This window comes from Mesoplodon densirostris, chromosome 11 (assembly GCF_025265405.1).
Source record: "Mesoplodon densirostris isolate mMesDen1 chromosome 11, mMesDen1 primary haplotype, whole genome shotgun sequence".
Lineage (NCBI taxonomy): Eukaryota > Metazoa > Chordata > Mammalia > Artiodactyla > Ziphiidae > Mesoplodon > Mesoplodon densirostris.
This window is the reverse complement of record NC_082671.1, coordinates 9,269,800-9,288,988: the sequence shown is the minus strand read 5'-3', so window position 1 is coordinate 9,288,988 and position 19,189 is coordinate 9,269,800.

The following is a 19,189-nucleotide window of genomic DNA, read 5'->3' as shown; positions in this document are numbered from 1 at the left end:
AGATGTGGTATATATATACAATGGAACACCACACAGCCATAAAAAAGAACAAAATTTTGCCATTTGCAGCAACATGGATGGACTTGGAGGGCATTATGCTAAGTGAAAAAAAGTCAGGCAGAGAAAGACAAATACTGTATACTACAACAAACTAGGGAATATAACAAAAAAGAAGCAGAGACAGATATAGAGAATAAACTAGTGGTTACCAGAGGGGAGAGGGAAGGGGGGGCAGGGGAGATAAAGGGGTTTGGGGTGGGAGGCACAAACTATTAGGTAGGTGTAAGATAGGCTCAAGGATGTACTGTACAACCCTGGGGAATATAGCCAATATTTTGTAATAACTATAATGGAAAGTAACCTTTAAAAATTATTGGGTTGGCCAAAAAGCTCATTCGAGTTTTTCTGTACCATTTTATGGAAAAACCCAAACGAACTTTTTGGCCAACCCAATATATAATTTTTTTAATTTTTTTAAAAAAAGAAAAGAACCTTCAGTATTCTGAAAGAACTAGTAAACTTATGATGGGATAATATCATGGGATCCAAGATTCCTCCTCTGAATGATCACAACAAAAGGGTCAGAGACCCTCCACCCTCATACTGGATCTGGCCATGCCCACAGGCACTCTTATACAAGGCACTGTTATCCCTCTGTTACATGCCCCAATCACAAGAGAGCTGCATCAGCTTGGAGACCAGATTTGTGGGGTTTCTCCCCCAAAAAAGGACATAATGGGGAATCCTAGCTTCATGCAATGAGTTAAAAGCACTGCAAATAAATAACCAAAGACTATTAGCATTGCATTTGGAGGGGAAGAAAGGAATGGGGAAAATCCTGTTGACTGGTCTCTGACTCTTGATGCTCTAATATTTTTGCCCAGTTGCCATGAAAAAAATATAAGACCTAGGAGAGAAGGTGGAAGCAGGTTTCAATTTTATTCTGTGTTAAGAGAGTCAGACCAGGTTGAATGTTGAAAAGGCAGTGTTTATGGGAGCGATTAAAAATGAGGCTTGGGGGCTTCCCTGGTGGCGCAGTGGTTGACAGTCCGCCTGCCGATGCAGGGGACATGGGTTCGTGCCCCGGTCCGGGAAGATCCCACATGCCGCGGAGCGACTGGGCCCGTGGGCCATGGCTGCTGAGCCTGCGCATCCGGAGCCTGTGCTCTGCAACGGGAGAGGCCACAACAGTGAGAGGCCCACATACCGCAAAAAAAAAAAAAAAAAAAAAAAGAGAGAGTCTTGACAGATCAGTTGAGACTGATTTATCAAGGGTGTTCAAAGAAGTCTATGTTTTATCCTATAAGTAATAGGAAGCCAATGGAATCTTTTAAAAACAGGATAGTGGCATGATCATATTTGATTTAAGATGGTAACAAGAAGCAGAAAGGGGCTAGAGTGGTAGAGACAGGTGGTAAGGAGACAATTACAGTAGCCCTTATTTCTCAGGAAAAATGTGTGTGGAAAATGGGCTGTGAATATATTCTACTTCTTAAAACTGATTCTTTCATTTTTAACACTTAGAGAAAGCCAGAATGCTTCGCATTAATATGACAAGTTCTAGACCAAAATGAAAGTCTACAAAGAAATTTTAATATGTGGGCCTACTGTAAATAGGTTCAGGTTCCTATGCAGTTTTTTTCCGAGTCCATTAAGAGCCATAATTGACACTAATGGCAAGTTAGGATCAACAATTAATGTGATTAATTATGCATCTTAGTTTGAACTAAGAGGAGGAATGGGGGACTACTAAGATAAGGTTAGACATAAACTAAAAGGATTTTAAAGGACAAATACTGATACATAAGAGACAAATATAGCATATACTAGATTCATGCCTCAGATTCTGAGCATTATAGTGAAAGACCATCTCGGATGTTCTGCCAATTTTTTTTTTTTTTTTTAATGTGTGTCCCTTATGCTTGTCCCTGATCTGATACCTTAGCAGTTCTTAGATGCCCCCTCTTCATGTACAGTAATGAAAGATAGCCACAGGGTGGCAGCAAAGGTTAAAAAATATGAGTACTGCTGCTTTATTAACTGTAAAAAAACTTTGTAAAAAAAAGTTAGGCAAAGAGAAGAGAGGAGAGGAATAAAATAATCATGGAAACCTATAGTAAGAAGACAACAAAATAAGGTAACTAGCGCACAAATTGTCCTTACTGGTCCACAGAATTGCATTCTGGGAATAGTGATTTTGTTTGTGTGTGTATGTGTGTATGGCGGAGGGGAGGGGAGGGAGGTTGGTTGGTTTTCTTAGAATCAGTATATTCTACATGAAATATTACATTTCTTTGTCTTCTGTGAATGAAATGTGACTCTAAACCCCAGCCCCATTAGACTACAGGAAAGTTATCTAAAATATTCTGGGGTTCTTCCTACCTGGTGATCTAATACAGGGTCAAGGTATTGCATCCCACCCCACAGCAGTCATCTGTCTTTAGTTTACATGACTGTTTTAGATCCACCACCCTGTGGCCTCCCTGTTGTCCAAAGGGATAGGAATATTTGACAAAGAACAAGTGGCTGGGCCTGGGATCCAGCCTTCCAGGTGCTCCATGCAAACCTTCTCTGTTATTCTCCCAAGGAAACTACTGACCTCTCTGCCCAGGCTGAAAGAATTGTTTTGGTCTGGGGAAATGTTTAAAGCATTTAGTCATTCTAGTTAGAAACCTTAGTCTCTTAATTGGCTTTCTTCCTTCTTAAATTGTTATTCCCCTGTTTATTCTTTTAAAATCAAAAGACAGGAAACCCTGCCCCAAACCTCCCTTGAGTTTCAATTCTTTCAAATTTTCTACATAGACAATCATATAATCTGTAAACAAAAACACTTTTATTTCTTCCTTACTAATCTGTATAGCTTTTATTTCCTTTTCTTGTCTTGTTGCAATAGCTAGAACTTTTGGGACAATGTTGAAGAGAACTGGTTAGAGGGGACACCTCTCGTTCCAAATTTTAGGGGAAAGCATCTAGTCTCTCAGCATTAATATAATTAAATGTGGGGTTTTGGTGATTTTATTTTTATCAAGTTGGGGAAGTTCCCCTGTATTTGTAGTTTGGTGAGAATTTTTAACACAAATGGATGTTGGGTTTTGTCAAACGCTTTTTCTGTATGTATTGCTATGAGCATATGATTTTTCTTCTTTAGCCTGTTAATGTGGTGGATTACATTCAATGATTTTCAAATGTTGAACTAGCCTTGCATACCTAGAATAAATTTCACTTTTCATGATGTAGAGAATTATTTTTACACATTGTTGGGTACAATTTGCTAATATTTTGTTGAGGACTTTTGCATTTTTGTTCATGAGAGAGTCTGTAGTTTTCCTTCCCTGTAATGTCTTGCCCTGGTTATGGTGTTAGGAAGTCTTCCCTCTAACTCTATTTTCTGGAAGAGATTGTAGAGAATTGGTATTATTTCTTCTTTAAATGTTTGGTAGAATTCACCAGTGAAACCATTTGGGCCTGGTGTTTCTGTTTCAAAAGACTGTTAATTATTGATTCAATTCATTTAATAGATTTAGACCTATTCAAATTATCAATCTTCTGGGAGAATTGGCCCCTTTGGCATTATGGAATGCCCCTCTTTATCCTTGACTGTTTTCCTTGCTCTGAAATATACTTTATCTGAAATTAATATAGCTGCTTCAGGCTTTTAAAAAATTAATGTTAGCATGGCATATCTTTATCCAACCTTTACTTTTAATCTATCTGTGTTTTCATACTTAAAGTGGGTTTGTTGTAGACAACATATAGTTGGGTCTTGTTTTTTTTTTTGTTTTTTTTTTCTTTTTTTTTTTTTTTCTTTTTGCGGTATGTGGGCCTCTCACTGTTGTGGCCTCTCCCGCTGCGGAGCACAGGCTCCGGACGCGCAGGCCCAGCGGCCATGGCTCACGGGCCCAGCCGCTCCGCGGCATATGGGATCCTCCCAGACCGGGGCACGAACCCGTATCCCCTGCATCGGCAGGCGGACTCTTAACCACTGCGCCACCAGGGAGGCCCGGGTCTTGTTTTTTTTATCCTCTGTAGTAGCATCTTTTAGTTGATGTATTTAGACCATTCACATTTAAGTTGATTTTTCATATCGTTAATCTCTAAAATATTTAAACTGTTTTCTATTTATTGCCCTTGTTATTTATCCTTTATCATCCACTCTTTTTTGCCTTCTCCGATTTTAAGTGATCATTTTTTATGATTCCATTTTCCCTCATCTCTTAGCAGATCAATTATTCCTTTCTCTTTTTCTTCTCCTTCTGGTATTCCCATTACCTGTATGTTACACCTTTTGTAACTGTCCCACAGTTCTTAGATATTCTGTTCTATTTTCTTTTCTTTGAAGTACAGTTGATTTACTGCTCTATTTTTTTAAACCTTTTTTTCTTTGACCTTCAGTTTGGGAAATTTTCAATTCTGTTGACAAGTGTTTTGAATACCCTGATACATGCCAGTTTATTGACCTGTGTGATAATTTCTCTCAAATATAGAGCTAGGATTGAAATTGTTGGGTGAAAGGATATATACAAACTTAATTTCAGAATTCAGCAAGAAAGTATTCTAAAATGGCTGCAACCAATCTATACTCCCGCCAATAGTACATAAAGGATTCCCATTTCCATTATATTCTTGCCAACATTTAACTAACTTTCTAACTTTTGCACTTTTTTAAATAAAAAGTCTTATTTCTTGATTGCTTTAATTTTTACTTCTCTGATTACTAGAGAGGTGGAGCATCTCTTCATATGAGCCATTAACATTTCTTCTTCTCCAAAGTACTTATTCATGTAATTTGCATATGTTTCTATTTTTGTATTTCATCAATTCTAAATTGCATATTCTTCACATCTTAACATCCCTGAAATTGGGACACATCCGACAGTGGATAACATCTATTTCATTTATCTGTTGCTGCATAACAAACCACCCCAAAATTCAATAAGTTAATAAAACAAAAAAAAATTTATTACATTTCACAGTTTCATGTATTGACTGGCCTTATCCAGGTGATTCTTCTGATGGTCTTGCCAGGGGTCTCTCATGAAATTGCAGGCTGATAGCAGTTGGGACTGCAATCATCTGAAGGCTCCACTGGGATTCTTGGACAGCTTGGCTTCTCCCCCTCTCCATGTAGCCTCAGGGCTTCTCCTTGTAGCTTCTCCAACAGGGTACCTGGACTTGTTACATGGCATTTCAGTGCTCCCAAGAGTAAGAGTTCCAAGAAACAAAGGCAGAAGCTGAAATATTACTTATGAAGTAGCCCAGAAGTCATGTAGAATCACTTCTACCACATTTGATTGATCAAAAGCATCACAAGGCCAGCTTATGTTCAAATGAAAGTGAAACAGACTCCGTGTCTTGAGGGAGAAGAAGCAAGATCACATTACAAGAGAGCATGTAGTTGCAGGTATTGTTGTAGCCACTTTTGGAAACACGATTTGGTAAATCTGCCATTTGACTACAAAATCACATCTCTCCCCCACATACAAAATGCACTTATTCTCTCCCCAGAAAATCTCATCCTATTATGGATGCTCTAGGATCTCACCATCTAAATCAGGTGTGAATGTGCTTTGGGGGTGAAGTTCCTTAGGTAGTACTCCTCAAGTATAGTTCCTGAAGAAATTTGTTTTTTGTGTGTTTTTTTGGCCTCACCACATGACTTGTGGGATCTCAGTTCCCCAATCAGGGAGCAAACCTGGGCCCTGGCAGTGAAAGCACCGGAGTCCTAACCACTGGACGGCCAGGGAATTCCCTAGTTCCTGAAGAAATCTGAACTTACAAGACATCTGCCCTACACGAAAACTCAGTAAACGATAGTGAGACAAAGAAAGGGTAAGTGCAACAAGTATTCAATCTAGCATGAAGTGTAGGGAAAACGTGCTCTACTTCTTGATGTGGCAAGGACACAGTGCAAAGAGCTTGTGGCTCATTATTTTGTACACTTCAAATATGTGTAGTTTATGGTACATCATTTATACCCCAATAAAGGCATCTGTTTGTTTGTTTTTAAAGAGCATGTCTGATGGAAGACATGCAGCCACCTTTGGAAACACAATCTGCCACAGTATTTTACACAGTAGCTGTCAGGTGGTCATCATTCCGTGTTCATGTATGAACTTGGTTGTTTTCCCATTGACCTTCCCATTAAATGACTTTAATCTCTCAATGGTTTAATGAGTCATCTGAAAAAGGAACTGGAATTCTGATTGTTGTTTGAAACGCTCCCTTGACATCTTCTAGTAAGGTCAAAACAGTGTTAGCATGAAGACCTACTGAATGGTTGTCAGCTTGGCAAACAATCTCAGAGACAATAGTGAGGCCCTCTTTGAGGAAATCTTGCATTACCAGCAGCGCGTGATGACACAGAACACAATATTGTATAGAAGAACATGGAGTAGAAAAGTGATTCAGAAGAAATGCACTCTAAATGAAAATAAGTTTTAGGAACACTGAATGCCAGATGTAGGTATGGGAGGGAGGCACAGAACAGAAAAGGTAGCTGACATTCCAAATATGTCATTGCTATGTATCACCCAAATAGTGAAAGAGCTCCTGATTTCCAGCCAAGTGCTTTCTACAGAACACTAAGGAAAGATTTCCTGATTTGGATAACCCAACATAAAAGGCACTTAAACAAACAGAAAAATGGATAGCATGGCTTTTGTCTTTCAAAATGGGGTAGGGGGTTAAATTACATTTTACTCCTTAAGGACAGAAAAGGCCCGGGGACCTAGCACTGTGTCTGTGGCTCTGTGATGATTCTGTGCCATATAACTAGAATTATGTATATGTGACTATGAACTATTCCAAAATGATAACAAGATTAGCACTTAATTCTACCCTACTTCTCCTTTCTCTCCTACTTTTCAGAAAGCTTCATTTTCTATAATCAAATGTCATCTTTTTATTAAAAATATGATGTGTTTCTGTTTTATCCTCTTCTGTTCTTTTCTTCACTACTGATACTTTTTACTGATCCTTCCACTTTCCTTGCTACTTAATGTAATCATGTTTTTTTGTTCTTATTCGCTCACTGTCATTCTAGGACTAGTGTCTCTAACTGGCAGTGACCTGAACAGGGTACAAGCAATCTTGTTAATCAAATGATCCTAGATTTCTATTTTGAAAATGTACAGTGACAAAGGGAGTGATTCGCCACAAATGAACTCTTCGTATCTGAGTAAAGTCAACGCAAGAATTTTTCTAGAATCACGGTAATAAGAAAATGTTCCTTCCTCTAGTGATTGGATATAACAGATTCTACCCATGATTGGCCATTTAAAAACAAAACAAACAAACAAACAAAAACCTGAAATAATGGTCTTTAACTCAGTACCCTCTGAAATGGCCTTGAACTGAATGAATGCTTTAGCAACTCTTAGATCACTGCAATCATCGACTTTGACCACAAGAGGGCAATTAAAATCACAAGAGATTATCACGCATGTTTTTAAAGTGGATGACTTGGGGAAAGAGAAGGAATGAAGGACAAGGTACTGTGATAGGAGAGAATGAATTTTTAATTTTAAAAAAACCCTAAATTTATACATGTGCAGAAACCAAATAAGACCATTCTGTCAATCCTCAATTTCTGTGTATACAAACTGATACCTGAAAACTTTAATCCAGTCTAAAACAAAATGTCAATCTTATAACCAATTCAACATTTCTGCCTACATTCCTCTCAGTTCTTAATATTTATTTATCTATTAATTTTGGCTTCGCCGGGTCTTAGTTGTGACATGCAGGATCTTCGTTGCGGCATGCAGGATTCTTAGTTGCGGCATGCATGTGGGATCTTGTTGCCCTACCAGGGATGGAACCCGGGCCCCCTGCATTGGGAGTGCGGAGTCTTACCCACTGGACCATCAGGGAAGTCCCCCGTCTCAGGTCTGATTCTTGTTTCCACAGACCAGCAGTGGGGAAGTGAGGCATCCCTCTAGCCTCAGGAGATGGGGATTGGAAGAAAGAGGCAAATTCTCTCTTACTGGTACTCTGTTATCTGGCCTCGCTTTGCGTGGAGGATACCTGCAATGGTCGTTTGATGTGTCACTCAGCCAGGCAACAGTCCCTAGTCATTCAATCAAACACTAGTCTAGATGTTGTTTTGAAGGTATTTTTTAGATGTAAGTGAAGTCTATAACCAGTTGACTGTAAACGAGGGAGATTTTCTTAATCTGGGTGGGATGGGTTCAATCAGTTGAAAGGCCTTAAGAGCAGAGGTGAAGCTTCCCTGACAAAGAAGAAATTCCACCTGTGGACAGCAGTGCCAGCCCCTGCTGAAGAGCTCTAGTCCGCCCTTCCTGACAGCCTGCCCTTTGAGCTTTGGACTTGCCTAGTTGGCTCCACAGTGGCATGAACCAATTCCATGCAATAAAAATTTTTAAATATATCCCCTACTGGTTCTGCTTCTCTTGTTGAACCCAGACTGATATGATACCCAGATACTAGTTATCTCTCGTGGGGCACTTCTGTGGGTTTTAGGAGATCCCACCCAGATACATACACCCTTGAGGAATTTCTGCACTGCACCATTTCCTGATACAGGTGATATGCTCTCTGGAAGGCCTCTTAACTTTACCTTAACTCTCAACTTATGGTGAAACATTCCACAGGACCTCTTTCTTCTGGGGTCCCCTTGAGAATAAAGCCCTTTGTAGACAACTCAAACCCCATTACCTTCTTTGCTTCCTCCTATACCCACTGAGCAAATGGTGAAATTGTGATGTGCATCCACTGCATCTACCCTGGCATTAGGGGCAATTTCAGCTAGCTTCCCACCACCAGACCTCTCCAAGCAACATTCAGACAGAAGTTTCTCTGCCGTCCACAACAGGGTACTCAGGTCAAATTCTTCCAAGCACTCTCTTGTTCTCCAGTCAGCCTCGGATCTACAAGTTTCCATAGCTGAGCAACACAGACTGGGGAGTAAGACTGTGTCCACCTCCAGCAAGCAGGGGCCCTCCAGTTCCTCTCCCACTTGGCCTGGGCAGAAGGAGGGGAAACAGGCCAGCAATCTCGTCATCCACAAATTCCTTCAAAGAATTTGCCTCTGTAATTAGTCTTGAACTTTTCATTATATGAGCTATTGGTAACTGTCCCCAGATGAGTTTGGAAAGTCCTATGGGGTGTGTCTAAAGACTCTCTTTGGAACATAGGTTTAGATTTCAACCAAAATTTTGAGACCACAGAAAAAAAGTCTCTCTCATCACGGGGGAAGTTTTTGCACTCTCGCAAAAATTGATTATTCATAGGTGAGCTCCTATCCGGAATTTTATATCTTTAAAGAATATTCCCAGGCTGCTCTAGTCTCTCAACAACATTTTCCACTAGTGGCTCTGTTCTGAGTCTAGGGATATTTGATGAGTCCCCGAGTCTGTCAGTGAATGCTATACACTACAGACTCTTAAAGTCTCCTGGATGAGCCTTCATAAATGTAATCACTGTGCTCATTTCAGTGTTTCACTAGCAAATGCACCAATTTTCCATCCTTTTTGACACAACAATACTAAATCCAGTTGGTTCCTGGTGCTTCTATAATTATGCTCTTCACTAGAGGTCAGTTGTCTTATACTTTCCCTTAACTAATTTAATCTTAGAACAGAGAATGAAGGATTTCAAATGATATAAAGAGAAAAATTACAAACCAGGACAAAATATTTTCACCTGTATCACACACAGTTGGCTCATTTATTTAGTATATAAAAAACTTTTCCTCACTAGTTATTTAGGAAAAGATCTATCACCCAATTTCTTTTTAAAAAAGGATAGGGTTTCCCTGGTGGCACAATGGTTGAGGGTCCGCCTGCCGATGCAGGGGACACAGGTTCGTGCCCCGGTCCGGGAAGATCCCACATGCCGTGGAGCGGCTGGGCCCGTGAGCCATGGCTTCTGAGCCTGCGCGTCTGGAGCCTGTGCTCCGCAACGGGAGAGGCCACAACAGTGAGAGGCCCGCGTACCACAAAAAAAAAAAAAAAAAAGGATAAAGGCTATAAACTGTCCGTTCACAGAAAAGGAAATACAAATGGCTCATAAGCATGTGAAAAGATGCTCAGTATAATTCTTAATAAGAGAAATACAAATTAAAACCACACTGAGTGGGACTTCCCTGGTGGCACAGTGGTTAAGAATCTGCCTGCCAGTGCAGGGGACACGGGTTTGATCCCTGGTCCAGAAAGATCCCACATGCCGTGGAGCAACTAAGCCCGTGTGCCACAACTACTGAGCCAGCACTCTTAGCCCACGAGCCACAACAACTGAAGCCCGTACGGCTAGAGCCTTGCTCCGCAACAAGAGAAGCCACCGCAATGAGAAATGAGAAGCCCTCCCGCAGCAACAAAGACTCTACGCAGCCAAAACTAAATTAATTAATTAATTTTTAAAAACACAATGAGAAACCGTTTTTAATCTCTCCAATTGTTAGCAAAGATCAAAACATTTCATGAAAAACTGCATCGGTGAAGTCGTAGCGGAAAATGAAACTATCATTGCTGGTGGGAGTGTAAATCTGCAGATTTATGTAGAGCAATTTGGCCTGTCTACAAACACTCAAAAAGCACAAAATTACATCTGTAGAAATATAGTCATTGTAGCATTGTTTGTAAAGGCAAAAGAGAGGAAATGATCTACACTTCCATTAATAGGAGACTAGCTAAATAAATTGTTAAATCCATAAAATAGAATTCAGAATAAGGCAGTACTAATGAGTATAAACATAGAAAGAGTCAAGATATACTGTTAATTGGGGATGGGGAGTAAAGTTCAGAACAGTGTGTATACTATGCTACAACTTGTGTGTATTTGTGTGTGTGTGTGTGCACTTGTGTACATAAATGCTTATGAATAAGTTATATTTGGTAAAGAACATAAGAAGTCGACAGTATTTTTCTCCAGGGAAAGGAACTGGTGAGCTGGTAATCAGAGGTGGAACAGAGACTCTTTTTTCATGACTATGTATCCCTTGTAACTTTTGAATTTTATACTGTGAGCATGCACATCTTCAAAACATGGTAAATAATAATTTGAAAGAAGTAACACATAAAGAAGAGAATCACAAACTGTGACAAGAGCTTTGAAGAAACTAGACAAGTGGATGTTGCAGAGAGTTAGGAGATTAGCTATTTGGGATAGAACAATCATACAGTATGGCTCAATGTAGGCTCAGAGAAATTAAGCATTTTGCCTAAAGTCACACAGCAATTATTAGAAAAAGGATTTGAGTAAAGGTTGGTCTTATTGACTCCAGCATCAGTGATCTTCCTACTATGTTCCCACTGCTCTCAAGAGGGGACAGGCATTTTCTAAGGAAAAATATATGGCCAAAGAACCAGTGTAACTAACAATTTTCAGGAAAGCATTTGAGCATTCTATACCTGTCACAGCCAGCAGCATTTAGATGCAAATAGTTGGTTACAAGTCATGCAGGGCCTTGCAAGTCATGAACATTACTTAAGCAAAATATAGGAAGAACTAAGGGGAAGAAACCCACTAGCTCTTTACTGGGGGTCTACAGAGCACATTCTAGCCAATCTGTGGAGAGACATCACATATATAACAGTTTGGGACATCACTGTAGCTAAGACAAGCCAAAACCTAAGAGCAGTCCCAGCATCCATGACAAAATTTGGAATGTGTGCAGTGAGGTCACTGACCCTATGTCCATGTGACCAAGGATGTGGCCCTTTTCAAGACAGGCAGGACCTGTTCTGAGGGGACAAAGAAAGAAAATGCAAATTTGCGAGTAGATTTAAAAGCGGGGGAGAAAGGAGAAGGTGCATTAAGCAGTAATCCAAAGCACAAATGAAGCAGCACAATTACAGTCTAAACCTCCATCCCCAGAGCAATAGAACCAAACTAGTCCTCTGCCTGGGACGAGCTCAGAGAAGCCCCAGCGAACAGCCTAACACACTGTCAAGGCCAAGCCACCTCACCAACATAAGAGCTTGACAGTGGGGTTAGAGGGTGCAGACTGGTTTCGTTTTGTCTTGATTACTACTGTTTTCTAGTTGTACAGTTAAAAGATAAAAACATTCTCATTTTAAAAGGTTTGCTCTCCAGAAGAAAAAAGAAAGCAAAAAAGGAGGTTATTTATTTAATCATCTTGATATTGATAGATTTTTGAACTGTTTCTAATTTTCCCTACTGTAGAAGTATAATAAAATTCTTCGTACATAAATCTTTGTGCATTTGTACAAACAATTTTTTAGAATCTATTGTTAGCAGTGTAACACGTCTACACACTGACCAGGCCAAAAGCAGGAAGAGTAACGTGGTATGAGATACCATTAGTGTCTAGTCTGAGCCTATGGGAAAGGCTCATGCCTGTCCTTGGTACTTGCCCACGCCCTTGTCCCCATCCTGATCTGGGTCCCACACAGTTTGACCATCCTCTCACTGCCCCTGTCCGTAAACCCTATCTGGTGTGCTCACTATAACCCTTGGACATCGAAAACAGATTACCCTGTATTATGATCCTTTATGCAGAATATTCCCACGCTTCTTTGCCTTAACTGCAACCCTGTTTAAACTGTTTTTTTAAAAAATCATGTCCTCTCATGATGAGTCTGCTAAATTTCCCAGAGTTGGAAGGGGAGTACAAGTGGCGAGAAGAGGAAAGTCTGCATTTTACTGTTGTTGTGTGATTGTTCCCTTTGCTGATTCCAGACCATTATTTCTTAATCATATAAAAATGGCTCCTTGAATAGATAGTGGCAGATGGTTACACAACATCGTGAACAAAATTAATGCCACTGAATTGTACAGCTAAAAATATTTAAAATGGTAAATTTTATGTTTTAAATATTTTACTACAATTTTTTATGTTTTTAAATATTTTATTTATTTATTTATTTTATTTGGCTGCGTCAGGTCTTAGTTGTGGCACGTGGGATCTTTCGTTGCAGTGCATGGGCTTAGTTGCCCCACGGCATGAGGGATCTTCGTTCTGCAACCAGGGATCAAAACCCACGTCCCCTGCACTGGAAGGCGGATTCTTAACCATTGGCCCACCAGGGAAGTCCCTACTACAGTTTATAAAAATGGCTCCTTTAACGCCCATGCCATATGCCCACCTCATACTCAACTCCTTCTTGTCACCAGCGTTCTCAAACCTGTTCCCTCCCTCACAATGATCCAGGACTTAGGCCCAGAACTCAGTCATCCTCTCAGTTCCAAGTTAGACCTCTACTCAGAACAGCAAAAAAATGTATTCATGATTAAAATGTAAAACAAAATAAAAATAATAATAATTATATAAGTGTATTCGAAAACATTTTGGAAAAATGTATGTATAATCCCAGGTAGGAGATTCTGGATGGAAAACCAGAATCCACAATGAGGGAAAAATGAGAGGCTTGACTTTATTAAAACTTAAAATGCATCAATAGAAAGAAAAATCTCCATAATGTTTAAAAACACAAATAACAGACTGGAGGAAAATAATCGCAAGACATGTGACTGGCAAAAGGTTATCCCTAATATACAAAGAGTGCCTACAGATTGATAAGAAAAAGCCAAAAAAAAAAAAAAGAATGATAGCATAAATGGCCAAGGGATATAAACAGGTAATTCAGAGGAAATACAAATAACAGATTAATATAAGAAGATTCTCAAAGACACTAGCAGTTAGGAAAACACAAACTAAAACAGGGATATACCATTCCTACACCGCTCCCCCAGCCCACACATTCACACTAATGATAATACTAGCCAAAATTTAAAACATTGAGAATATGCGGAGCTGAGAAGGGTGGAGGACCAGTACTCTCATCCATTGCTAATGGGAGTAAAATTGCCTCAGTCTTTTTGTAATCTGGTAATATCTATAAAAGTTTAAACTTGCTATACATTTTGGCCCATGATTCGTGTCACCTTTATGAATCTACGGTAGAGAAATAGGATATATGTACAAAAATGTTCACTGTACTATTTATTTCATCTTCTCTACTATTACTCCCAAATCTTTTCCCACCCAGTATGTTCATTACTTTGGGGTCCCTATTCTTTAAGTTTCTTGTCTACTTCTGGCGACTTCTATTTCCTGACACATTTTTTCTCCCCTGAAACCACCCTGTAAAATCCCCACCCTTCATCATTCCTACCATTTGACTTCTCTGTTATTACAACTAGTCTGACATGGGCTGTTGCCAATAATCATGTAATAATGCAGACTGAAATCCCTGAAAATGTGTGGCCTCTTGCTTCACCAGAGTGCTTGGTGCAGACCAGCAAATGCTGTGTCTCTAAGCGGATGTCTGTCTTTTCCCTTTGTGATTATTCTAAAACGCAGCCTTCCACAGATCTCAGACTTCTCACTACCTCCCTCATTCTTAGCTTTAGGACCTTGTCTTTTATCTCACTGAGAAGATGGAATTCACCAGACAAGAACAGTCTACATTTTCTTCCCTACCCCTTGCTCAAACCCTGTCAACATCCTCACCCATCCTCCCCACTTCCCTGAGAAAAGGGGGCACCCTTTCCACCCAAGGTCATTTCTTCCAGTTGTGCGTTGGGTCTCATATTCATCGACTGCCTCAAGGATTTGTCTTGCATGTGTTTTTAGTCTCTCCCATTCAACTGAAATTTTCACCTCAAGCTGTAAACATGCGCTACTCTCTCCTATCGATATGTAAAAATATATTGGCCTTACATATAACCCTTTATTTAGATAACATCGCCTTCCTTCCTGCCGTCACAAAACTTCTTAAAAGAGACTTCTAAACTCATTGTTTCCACTTCCTTACCTTCTACTTATTAGTCAGCTCACTGAAATTTCACATCTTTCACCAGCACACCAATGAAGGATGTGAACAATGACCTCCACACTGTCAATTTCATTGAATAGTCTCCTCTCATTATGTTACCTTACATCTCTTTAGCACTTTATACTTTGAATGCTCCCTCCACCTTGAAAATCACTCCTTCCTTAGCTTTTATCACATCTCTTTCACACTCTCTCCTGTAGGCCAGCACAGGAGTTTTCTCCCCTCCCCTTCATTTCCTTCCCCATCTCAGTACTAATATTGAAATGAAGACATTATTATCATCGAAGTTTTGCTATGAGAGAAGACCATTACTAGCAAGGAAAAGATTTGTCTTATAGATGTTCTAACGTGAAGAAGATGAAAGACCTTCTCCTAAGTAAAAACTCATCACCTTTCCAGGATACAGCCGGGAGTGAAAAGTCATCATGATCTTGAGGATCCTGTGGTTCACTTCACCTTTGCTTGATGAGGGTATAGAGAAATAGGCCCTTTAATTCATACATTGCTGGAGACTTTAAACTGGTGGTCCCATTTGAAAGTACCCATTGACCCAGCAATTCCCTCTGACATGTTTTGTGAATGTGCTATACACCTGTGTTCCCCAAAACATTCTCCCAGTTGTGCTCTAATCTTTACCCTTCACAGAGTAAGGAATTCCATTAAATTTTCTCTCCTTGTTCTCTTATTTTTATATGCAGAGCCAACCATAAAGAGGAATAAATTAAATAAATACATACTACAGTGTTAGTAATTTATTTCTAATAGGTGAAATCTTAATAAAAAGTTAAAGAAAATATTTAGAAAAGGAATTGAAATTCCAAGGATAAGGTCACCAAGATAGAATGTATAAAGACAGAAGAGAGGAAAGAGAAGAGAAACAGGGAGAGCATACTAATTAAAAACTAATATAGTTTTATTTCCAGCCATGACAGAGTGATACAGGACTTGACCTTCAGCCAAAATACTATATATGACAAAATAGGTGAGGCAACTGTTTTCAGGGACGGAACAGGCAGCACTGTGACCTTTGAGAGAACATAACGCACAAAGGTGAGCGCTATGGTCACCCTGGTATTCTGCCTAGGGCCACTTTCTGGCCCATAGCAGGAAAATGAATCCTAAACAGAGCAGGAGTCTCACGAAGCTGAGGAGGCAGTGATCCAAGTTTTGAGCTGCTTACATGCTTGGAATTTGCAGATCAGGGTGACTGACAAAAGAGAGCGTCACAGAAAGAGGTGTCCAGAAGATGTGGTGGGAGCTCATCCTAGGTCCCTGGCTAACAGCTAGGTGCACAGACAGAGGACAAGACTCTGTGGTCCCTGCAGAGATGGCCTCCTGCACAGCCGACAGCTGAATAGTGAGACCAGTGGTGGTTCAGTGCTGACCCGTGTGAACAAAGAAACAACACAGCCTGACAGAACCAAAAATGATCCACCAATAATTTAGCTGCCTATGAGAATAAATGTTGACGCCCTTAAAAGGAAGACAACATAAACAAAATGTGGTCTATATATATATATGTCAGGGAGGGGGAAATTTCCCCAACTACCCTTACAGAGTTCTTGCGGCTGGACACAAGACAGATTAACAGAAGAAAAAGAAACAAATTTTAATTAATGCACATGGAGGGTTCATAGAAATGGGACCTAAGAAATGGCCAAAGCAGGCAGGTTTTATACTTTGCAGACAAAGAAACAATAAATTTGTGAGGAACTGACAGGACAAAGAAACTCAGGTTTTGGGTGACCAATCAGTGAAGAATCTAGACAGTTTGGGACTGGGGTAGTAAATTAAAGAAGTAACAAAGTTTGTTTATACAAGCTTCTCCGCCCCAAATTCCCTGTTTTTGGCGATAAGGGTGGACTTCTACCTCTAGATGCAGGGAGTGCACTTTTCACACTTATTTCCTGTTTTCAGGGACACAGAGAGGAAGGTCACAGTGTCCCTCTTGCATTGGCTGTTTCTTAAGTAACTTTAATTCAGAACAATCAATGTGCCACTGTGGCACATTTGGGGGTGGCCTACCCTGGGCCCCAACACATACAATGAAATAATATTCAGTCTTTAAAAGGAAGGAAATACTATCACATCCTACAACATGGATAAACCTTGAAGACATTATGCTAAATAAAATACACTGATCACAAAAGACAAATACTCTGTGATTCCACTTATATGAAGTATCTAAAGTAGTCAAATTCATACAACCAGAAAATAGATTGGTGGTTGCCAGGAACCAGGGAGAGGGAGAAATGGGGAGTTGTTTAATGGTTACAGAGTTTCAGTTTTGCAAGATGAAAAACTTCTGGAGATCAACTACACAACAATGTAAATATACTTGTATTAGTCTGCTTAGGCTGCCATGGCAAAATGCCATAGACTAGGTGGCTTAAACAATAGAAATTTATTTTCTCACAGTTCTGGACACTGGAAGTCCACGATTAAGGGGCCTGCAGAGTTGGTGTCTGGTGAGACGCCCCCTTGGGTCGCAGCACCCACCTTCTCACTATGGTCTCACATGGCCTTTGCTCTGTGCAGGCATGCAAAAGAGAGCTAGCGAGCTCTCTGCTATCTCTTCTGATAAGGACACTAATCTGATTACATCAGGACCCCATCATTATGACCTCATTTAACCTTAATTACTTCCTTATAGGCCCTTCTCAAGTAGGGCCACAATGGAGGTTAGGCTTTCAACATATGAATTTGGGGGTGAGAGGGGACACGAATATTCAGTCCATAACAATACTTGAACACTACTGAACTACACACTTTGAAATAGTTAAGATGGTTTTTGAAAAAGAAAAAAGAGAAAAGGAAGGCAACATAGGAACCAGGGGTCCTTGAAGAAATGACTAGGGCCAGGACAGAAAACACACAGGATGAGCCTGGAGCATCTTTTAGTCTTTTAGTGCTAGAATAAAAGGGAGTACTCAAAAACAAAACAAAACAAAACAAAAAAATATGAAGGCACGTCAGAAGGACTCAAGAATCAACCCGGAAGAGCTCCTGATGTCCCAAATGAAACAATTAGAGCAATAAAATAAATTGGATTATAGTGTAAGTATTGGACGTATTGGTTATAATGCAGGAATAAAAAAAAATGAATCTATGAATCCACACTGACTTATTTTTATTTATTCATTCTTGACAAATAAAAATTGTAATATATATTTAAGATATACAATGTAGAAGTTTTGATATAAGTATATATTATGAAATGATTACCACAATCAAATTAATTAACATATCTATTACCTCCAATAGTTACCATTTGTGTGTGTGTGTGTGTGTGTGTGTGTGTGTGTGTGTGTGTATGGTGGTAATACTTGAAGTCTACTCTCTTAGAAAATTTCAGGTATATATACATTATTATTAGTTATAGTCACCATGCTGTACATTACATCTCCAGAATTTATTTACCTTACAACTGAAAGTTTATACCCTTTGATCAATATCTCCCATTTCCCTCCACCTACCAATTCCTGGTAACCTTTCTACTCTTTGTTACTATAAGTTCAACTTATTTTTAGATTCCAAATAGTGAGATCATGTGAAATTTGTCTTTCTGTGCATGGATTCACTTAGATAATGTCATCTGGGTTCATTTCTATTATTGCAAATGGCAGAATTCCCTTCTTTTTTAAGGCTGAATAACTTTCTATTTATATATATATATATATATATATATATATATATATATCACATTTTTTAATCCATTCATCAATCAACAGACACTAAGGCTATTTCCATATCATAGTCATTATGAATAATGCTGCAATGAACATAGCAATGCAGATACCTCTGAAATAATGATTTTATTTCCTTTGGATATATACACAGAAGTAGGATTAGTGCATCATATGGTGGTTCTATTTTTAATTTTTTGAGGAGCCTCAATACTGTTTTCCATAGTGAGTGTACCAATTTACATTTCCATTCATTCTGGTGTTTCCTTTGCTCTGCAGAAACTATTTAATTTGATGTAGTCTCACTCATTTATTTTTGCTTTGTTGCCTGTGCTTTTGGTGTACCTTCCAAAAGGTCATTGCCAAGACCAATGTCAAGGAGGTTTTCCCCTATGTTTTCTACTAGGAGTTTTATGGTTTCAGGTCTTACTTTGAATTTTTTAATCCAATTTGAGTTGTTTTGTCATTCTTTTGCATGTGGAAATGTTTTCCCAATATCATTTATTTAAGAGACTATCCTTTCCCCATTGCATAGTCTCGGTCCCTTTGTCAGAAATTAGTATATACTTGGGGAAGGGATGATGCAGGCAAAATGAAACTATTCTTCCTACCATTTTTGTGTGGTTATTCTCAAGTTTTTGGCTCCACTGTGTTGCTGATGTTTCTTAAGTGAACTCCCGTGGTCTCCCAGAGCTATTTTTGTTATTAGATAGCTGTCTAATTGTTGTTCTTTGTGGGATCAGA